Source organism: Numida meleagris, chromosome 2, assembly GCF_002078875.1.
Source record: "Numida meleagris isolate 19003 breed g44 Domestic line chromosome 2, NumMel1.0, whole genome shotgun sequence".
NCBI lineage: Eukaryota > Metazoa > Chordata > Aves > Galliformes > Numididae > Numida > Numida meleagris.
Genome location: NC_034410.1, coordinates 31,410,887 through 31,419,849, shown reverse-complemented (window position 1 = coordinate 31,419,849; position 8,963 = coordinate 31,410,887). Strand labels below are relative to the sequence as shown.

Below are 8,963 nucleotides of genomic sequence, written 5' to 3'. Positions count from 1 at the left end.
GAGCGAACGGCTGAGCGCGTGAGGGGGCGCGCGCGCCGCTGCCGCCCAACCGCCCCGGGCAGCGGCCCCGCCCCTGCGGGAGTGTGAGTGAGATGGTGGCAGCGGAGGGAGAGCGTGTGTGTGAGGGAGAGAATGGGGGAGCGCATGTGTGAGAATGTGTGTGTGTGGTGTGAGAGAGAATGGGCGTGTGTGCACGAGGGTATAAGCGTGTGAGAGAGAATGTGTGTGTAAATGTGTGAGAGTATGAGTGTGTGCGGGTGTGTGCGACTGAGGCTAAAGCTCAGTGTGTGTTTATGAGAGTGTGACTGAATGTCACGCTGGGTGTGATGATGAATGTGAACGTGCGTGAGGTGTGTGAGTGTGATGACGTGTGGACTGAGTGACATGTTTGTGTGAGTGTGATGGTGTGTGTGACTGCTGTGTGTGACTGAGTGTGGATGCGTGTGTGTGACAGGATGTGTGAGGCTGGCATGGCAGTGTGTATGAGGACACGTGCAGGAGTGTGCGTTTGTGTTGGGGAGAGTCAGTGTGAGCACAGATGTGTGTGTGTCAACACAAGTGTGCGGCGGGCAGCATGAGTGTGAGAGAGAGCAGGCATGTGTGCGTGCAAGGCTGTGTGAGAACTGTTGGCCCTAATGGGATCACCAGGCATCCCAAAGAGGGGAAGGAATTCCCTGACACCAGCTGCATCCACAAGCAGCAAGGTGCGAGTGACAGGAAAAACTGATTTTCCTGTGCTGCTCATCGCTGTTGTCTAACGTTTCATTTGTTTAGAGCAATGATTATAGACTAGCTGTCACTTTTTGCTTCTGGTTGATTTTATGAAGACTTTCACCTTTGAATACTCTTGGACTAAATGAAATTTGAGTTGCAAATACTGAGGCGCTTTTGCATGCACAATTCTCGTGGAAGCTGAAGCATACTCACAGGGTAGAGTTTGCCCAGAAAAGAAAGTGTTCCTACCCAAAGCAATGCCTCATTCCCCAGCCTGCTTCCATTCTCTTTTTCCTTTCTCTCACCAACTTTCCAAACATTTTTAAATCCAAGCGCATAGGTCTACGGTAATTATGCTGTTTTAAAAATATGTGATAGCCTGCTGTAGCATATGGTAACTCTTAATAATAGCTGTCTGCAGTTCACACTGGCTTTTGCTGTAGGAGCCATGGGGGAAAAGGAAAACGCAGAACTACATGGGGGTTGAGTGCATTTGAACAGAAAATCTGCTAGCTATTGATTTGCATTTCAGCCAGTTCAGGTTGTGCTTTCCTACCAGATAGCAGATAAGCTGATTGTTACACAACTGAAGATGTCAAAAGAAGCAGCAAATAATGGGTATAGATTAAAAAATGGTGGAACAGCAGCCAGCAAGTGAACAACCTTTCTCAGGTTGACCAGTAAAGACACATCGAGTAAGATCTTGTTCTCATGTAATTATGAATTATTTTTATTTACTCTTCGAAGTCCAGTAGCTACCAAAGGCTCTACACTGATGAGTCACTGTGCTGAGAGCATGGCAACCCTGGGCTCAAAGGGATGACAGCCCTCTTGCAGATTCTCAAAAAAATTCCAAGTTGAACGTATATTTTGATAAAATTCTTCACAAGCAGTTATCTTATTAAACTAAGAGGAACTGAACATGACTTGAGGGATTCTCAGCGAAGTGATGACCTACCATACTTTTGGTGTCCAGATCCCGGCAGCTACTGTTGAAAAACTGACAGGAGCAGAAAATCCTCATGCCCCCCAAAATAACTCCATGTTTTTCTCTCTTCTCTGTCCCTCACTTATTTTCTTGTGATATTCTAATGGAAAAACTTTTGAACCAGAGCCACAAAATGCAGAAATGTCATCTCGTTCCGCATTTCACCACTCAATATCTTGTTGACTTCTCTTTCAGTCCCTTCATTTGGGGAGGCTGTCTGTTCTCCTGATAAGGAGAAAGGGTTGTGGGAATTTATGCTGGCATCTTGAGTGATACCCTGACTTTACCTTCATGGCGTATGAAAGAAAATCACTCTACTGCAAAAGTCTGAAGTTCCTTATTACAGTTCAATTCAAAGCTTGCATCCAAAACTGTGAAACATGGCAGCTCGTTTCTGGCTGTAACAGAACTACCGAAACACAAAACACTTTGGCTGCTCTGGAGATTTTTGAATATCTTCCATTCTGGCCTCCACAGCTGTTATTTGGCTATTAAAGCCCTTCAGGGAATGCGCCCCAAATGCTAGCACATGACTTCTTGTCCAGCGCTTAATCCATTTGATCCATTAGGGTCAAGGAAAAAAAAAAAAAAAAAAAAGCAGAGATGTGTTGTTTTAAAGGAGAATTTAAAGCTAGACTTCATCCTCTGGTAGGAATTATATCTTTTGGGCTTTTTATAACTTACGTTCACATGCCACACATAACAGAAATCCCTCATCCAAGGTTGGCAATTAGGACTTTGGTGATGCAGTTCAATCTGATAGCTTTACATCCTTCCTGAGGTGCAAAATGACTCTAAATCTCTTTTACCCATTCATCAGGCAGCTACCACGCTTCAGCCGAGCATCCCTCTGTTCCCATTTTAGGGCAGAGAGGGAGTGGCCCTGCTCAGGGCTGACTTAAGCTCCAGCAAGTTCTAACTAGTGGTCATGGGCAGCCAGGCACTATGAAAGAGTGCCAAAGCTGAGTTGCCTTATGCCATGGATTATCTCAGTCTCTGTCTAGCCACAGTCTTGAGGGAGCATAAAGGCTGTTTGGCATTGCTGGTCAGCCCAAGCCCTCGTGCTTCAGGGCTGATCAGTTGGTTTTCACTTGAAATGGGTTTTATGACTCTACAGGGCTTTGAACTTTGCCTTTGATGACACGGATCTTGCTTGAGCAAGTGGTTCCCATGCAGCCTGATGCTCTTGTCAGTAAAAGTGCAGAGACTGGATTTGTTAAAATTGTAACAGTTCGCTGCTGTGCCACAAGTTGCATGGTACAGGCGTGCCTCCAGGGTCTTTTGGTTTTGCTAGAGCTCTTGCATGGGTGTTGAAGGTGCAGAGGAGCAGGCACTCCAGTGTACAAAATGTGGGAATGAGTGTGGTGTAGTTTTCAGTCCCATCACAGTTCCAGGTGGAAAACATAATGGAAAATATAAACGAAACAAATATCCTATATTTACCACCACCACCACATTTGCTTATTACTGAAAGAGCTGTAAACTTCTCCAGCTTTTGCTTTGTCTTAGGGTCTGCACAGTTCTGGGTCTAAATTCTGAGTGTTTTCATCACTGTTCTGATGACTATTTTAATGACAAAAGTAACAGATGTACCCACATGAGAGCTTCTTCTTTGAGTTAGTTTCTCATGCCATTGTGGGGAATTGTTGTTGAGTACTTCAAACAAAAGACTTGGAGACAGCAGATTTTGTAAATGATGTTTTAAGCTGATTGCTGGCAGACTCTTCAAGTCCAGTGTTTTTTGTCCTTCAGTTTACCTATGTCTAACTGGCATAATCAGTTATGATCAGCCTTCAGACTGCTGGAATTCTGGGCTATTTCTTTAGTTGATAACCCCTGAAGTGTATTGTCTTAATCACCACATAAATTACAGACAATATAGCACCAGCTTCTTTGCTGTGTTTATCACTGTTATTACCAATCTCATAATGATGATTTGTTTGTGCATCCAATGGCATTCCATCCAAGTTCGTCAACATCAAAGCTGTGAATTTTTTTACGAAGTTCTTTGTGCTCAAGAAATGAACTAAGGTTTTGTTCGGTTGGATTTTGATGGTTGGTTTTTTGAGGTTTTTTTTTTTTTGTGGTTTGTTTGTTGGTTGGTATACAGCATAATTTCATATCTGTATAGAAAATGTTGTTCAAGGTATTCTAAAGGATTCAGCAAAGACAGCAAAATCTGTAAGCTACGCTTCATAAGAAATTGCATAATTTTCCAAGCTATCCCAGAGGAACTCATTAAACGATCACATGGATGATTACAAATATTGAAGGTAGAATAAAAATTATTTTCTTTTAGGGGGATGATCAAAACCACAACAATTAGGACAATGTTGATTTACATGGAAAGGCAGTGTGAAAGAATAAAAGGGGAGTATACCTTCAGAGTTAAAAGTCTATGCATCAATTCCTATGCTATTTCCATCACTGAGGTCTGTTTGCATGTGGAATTCAGCTTCATGGGAGGAGATAATCAAGATAAATAGTATGGCTTTATTTTTAAAAGGGGTGGATAATTTCATGGCAGCTTACAACGGTGGTAACTGGGCAAGCTAAGATAATAAGGCTAATCAAATCTCATGCTCCACAGCACTAGTTCCCTGCGGGGTCAGGAAAAATCTTTCCACTATATACAACACTATACAATTAGCAAGGTTATTATTGGGGAGCAGAAATACAGTCTTCTAAAGCAACAAGCTGTAATCATTACCAGAGAACAGAGGCTGCACTTGGGCAGATAGAGAAAATAGCATTATTTTCCTATGCCACTTTTGCTTCACTTCGCTGTCAGATCCACTGTTCTAGAATTACAGTACCTTGTTTGCTAAAAAAAAAAAAAGAACAATAATATTTTCCCTGAACACGATTGCCTAAATTCATTACTGCCTGAAATCTGTCATAAACTCTTCCACCTGTCACTGTTAGCCCAGTTCAAAAATATCTGCCACTGAATGGACACAACAATGGTATTGATTAAGGTATTGCAGGTTGCAACTGCACATTGCCCTCTGGTAAGGTCACTACTGTCACAGAATTTGCTTCTCAGCAGCAGCTTGGGAAGAAAGACGCAGTACCGAACGATGATCAGCTCTTAGCTAGAAGCTGAAATAACATGTGTTTGGAATATTCCGTTTTGGAAGTTCTACTAATTTTCTTTAATTGCTTGAACATATTGTTGTAGGTGTTCTGTCTGTATACTTGAATTTTATTTTCATTCTGTGTGTGCATCAGAGAATTTATATTAGTGGCAATTGAAAATATTTTGCTATTTTTTTCTGCAAAATTTACATTCTGTATGTGAATGTGATACTCTTTACAAGTTTTCCTTTTTTAATTTATTTTATTCCTTACAAGGCAGAGGAAAGCCTGTACTGAAAGCTTTCTTTCTATGAGCTATGCCTCAGACACAATGAGTAGACATTTCTTTAACTCCTTGCCTCAAATATATTTATTTTGAAAGTATTAACTGTTCTCAGATGGCCTGTTCTTTGCCCCTCTCTACAACCTATGTGCCTTCTTGACTCTCAGCCCCACACACTGTTAAGAGAAAAAAAAAAAGAATACAAAACCTCACCTCCTTCTTAGATTTGGGCTAAATTACAAGAAAGTCTAAAAATCTGAGAGGAACTTATATAAAAACTCAAATAATTTCAAGCTTTCTTCATGGATGCAAAAGTGATGATTTTATTTAGATAAAGAACATTCAACCTCTTTCTTTCCCTTGACTGCATGGCCATGAGCTGCAGAAGGCTCAACTAAAAGAGATGTAAGTAAAAATAAATGAATAAATAAATAAAGCTTATGTTTACTCTTTGGATCTCAGGAACAGGCTCAGTAAAGGATCTACTATCTACAGACTAAAAAATCCCAAGTACAGGACCAAACATGAAGAAATCCACAGAACTTGAAGAATAAAAATGTAGATATGTTGCTGAATAGAGTACGTGATTTAGTTACAACAGACACAGCTAAGATTGAGGTACTCAATACATTCTTCCCTTCATTCTTCACCAACAGGGTCTCCCAGACCTCTGTGCAAGGATGAGAAGTACTAGAAATAGATGAAGCTCGTGACAAGGATTATTTGCAAGCACATAGCTCGTATAATTCCGTGGAATCAGGTGGTTTCTCTGGGAGAGCTGAGAGCTTGCTGATGTCCTTATATTGCTGCTGTCTGCCATCTTTGAATAGTTGCATTGTTCAGAGGACATCCCCAACAAGTGGAGAAAGGCAAATATTGCACCTGTCTTCAAAAAAGGTCAGCAGGATGATTTGGGAAGTTAATGTCAAGACTTTAGCAACGCTTTAAAAGACTTCAGCGAGGTTTTTGACACTGTCTCATATCATGGGCTGACAGGAACATCATGGAAGTCATCAAGGAGAAAGAAGAGTGAGTCCTGGACCTGACACAGCCCTTGCACCTGTCCAGGCTGGGATGTGTCTGAGCGGAGCAGCTCTGCTGAAAGGAGAGTGTTGGTAGGCAGCGAGCTGAATGTGAGCCAGGGGTGTCCTCTGGCAGCAAAGATCAACAGCAGTGTGAGCCATTCTAGCAAGAGAAAGTCTGTAGATTATTACCTCCCTCTCCTTGGCATTTGTTAGACAACAGCTAAACAGTGCCTCCAGTCTTGGGGCCCCCGTACAGAAAGACATTGTATAAGCTGGAGAATGTTCAGCAGAGGGCCAGTAAGATGACTTGGGGCTGGAGCACTTGGCCAGTGCAGAGAGGTTGAGGAAAGTGGGCGTGTTCAGCCTGAGAAGGGCTGGCTTTGAGAGGGACATAACTGTGGCCTGGCTGCGCCTGCAAGGAGGTTATCAGGAAGACAGAGCAGGGCTCCTCAGTGGCCCATGTCTGGAGGATGGGAGACAAAGGACCTAAATGGAAACAAGAGAAATTCAGGCTTTAGAGGTAGAAAACCTTTTTCATTGTCAGGAACCAGAGGAAGCAGTTGCCAAGAGATGTTTTTCAGTCTCCATTCAGAGAGGCTTTTCGTACTCAGCTGGATGAAGCCCTTAACAACCTGGTGCACTCTCGTAGCTGTCCCTTTGAGCATGACTAGAGACCTTGTGGGATCCTTTCACACCTGAGTTACTCAGTGATTCAATGACGCAGTAAGTCCACCATGGAGAAAATTAGCTGTGTCTGCAGAAGGAGAAGACAGTTCTGGCACATACGGTTTATCCAGTGACTTGATAAATATTAAAGTACACTGAGAGCATGGATGAGAATACAGGTTACACTGCTCCTATGTGCTGTAATATGTTGGCTGTAGTTCCGTATTCCCTCGTTTGCTCTCATTTTGGCCTCAGCAGCCTTACACTCTTCGCTGTACAGCTTCAGGAGGAATATGTGCATGTATTGAAGTCTTTTATGGCCACCAGCAAGTTTCTTGGTTTTCCAACTTTTTAGGTTTTCCTCTTTTCATATCTCCTTCCTACAGAAAGAGGTCCACAGAAAAATTCGGAAAATAATGCTTGCCAGGTCTCTTGACAAAGTCAGTACTACTCATATCTGAAAATAATTTCCTTTAAAAAATGCGGAAATTCCCATAGCTCACCATCCTGTCTGCAGTTCTGGAGATAAAGGAGTATTAAAAAAAAAAAAAAAAAAGAAGAAGAAATACAAATATTCTCATAGCCCCCAAGGTTTCCTTTAAGTTGTTAAAGTGATGTCATTTACACTTACTTCAGAGTTCTTTTACACTACATAATGGCTGTAAAGCAGCCCTGTTTTAAAAAAAAATAAGTGCCAAGAAATCTTTGTCATATTCAATAAAATCAGAGTACCAACACAGCAAATTTTAATTAAAAATGTCAAGGAAACTCAAGGGAATCAAATCATTTGTGAACCTGAACATATCAGAAAAGTCATGGCTTCGTGGCCTACATGAGTAGACTGAGTTCATTTCCTAGCAGTGTTCTCCACTTTATAAAAATTATTGTCAGAGAGACTATGTACCCTCATGCTTCAAGTTAAAATTAATAGTTAGCTGTGGTCAAAAAGAACTATCCCTTACAGCAGAAAAACAAGTATTGGCAGCTTCGGACTGCAAAGCCTTCTTCCCTAAGCTCCTTTCCCAAACTATTTACCTGCACATCTTTTCAAGATGAAGTACCCTGCTGTTCTTATCTCCAGCTCAATGGGATACCAGCAAAAAAAACCCCTGAGTTTCTAGTGAAAATCATGTAGAATATAATCACTGTCAGTAGCACGCATTACTGACTGTTTCCTGCTATCTGCCCTGGCAAAGTCATTGAAATAAATTCACAGAATCTGTCAAGGATGACATCATCACCAAAGGACAATTCTCTGCCTGATAAGGAAATAAAGAAGAAATAGAGAAGACAAAATATGAGGCACACAGTTTGGAAAGGAGAACAAAGATGAAGAGAAATGCTGATCAGTTGTTTCATTTTTTTAGCAAGAATTAATTTTATTAGCAATGCATTTACAGATCAAATTCTCATTTTTAGACAAGTTTAACATCATGGGAAGAGTAATTAAGAAATTATTCTACTAATATTTATCTTATAGTACTCCCTCGTTCCTTTTATTCTAATATCCATATGTTTTTAAGACTGTAATATGTAATCTTAAGATTTGAGTCCATTTGTCATAAAACTATTTGAAAGAAATCCAATTATGGCCACTAGAGAAAACTAAGCACTAAAAAAAAAACCTTGAAAATTGATTGTAGGCACATGTAATACAATATTTCCATTTAAAGTCTAATTATACTGCATTGGTTTAAACAAACCCCAAAACTGTACTTTCTGTTCCTGTAGTTAATTTCTTTCACAAAATTACTTATCATTTCAGAAAAGTTGTCTTATAGGACTAATGGTATCATTTTGCTCTGTGTTTCATATCCAGTTAAAGTACCACTTCTGCTACGAAGCACGTTTTGGAAGGCCAGGAAAGAACTGGGCCTTCTGCACCCATTTGTTCAGTTTCTTCTGTGGTAAAGGGATGGTTACCAAGTAGATGTACTGAGCTGTACAACTCATCCATGGGAATTATAGACAAAGATCTCATTTTTTTTTACTTCAGACAAATTTCTGGCAGAGAAAGGCAACTGAGATCAAAGCTGACTAAACATGGGGTATCACTTGCCAAAGGAGAGGTACAAACTGGTCAGTTTTCCTTCTTGCAGTACAAAGACTGTTTCAGGGTTGAATTTCTGGTTATTGGTTAAATACTGTCATGTAAGATACTATTTTTTCAGATTACCTTGGAGGTGGAATAGAACTTCCACCATCGTCA

The 8,963-nt window shown here is 40.9% G+C and overlaps 1 long non-coding RNA gene across 1 annotated transcript; it reads left to right on the top strand.

The window, feature by feature from the left end:
- Nucleotides 30-7,208, top strand: LOC110395144. Its single transcript, XR_002436189.1, has 3 exons — nucleotides 30-704; nucleotides 5,720-5,960; nucleotides 6,060-7,208. It is a non-coding gene; the product is annotated as an uncharacterized LOC110395144 (long non-coding RNA).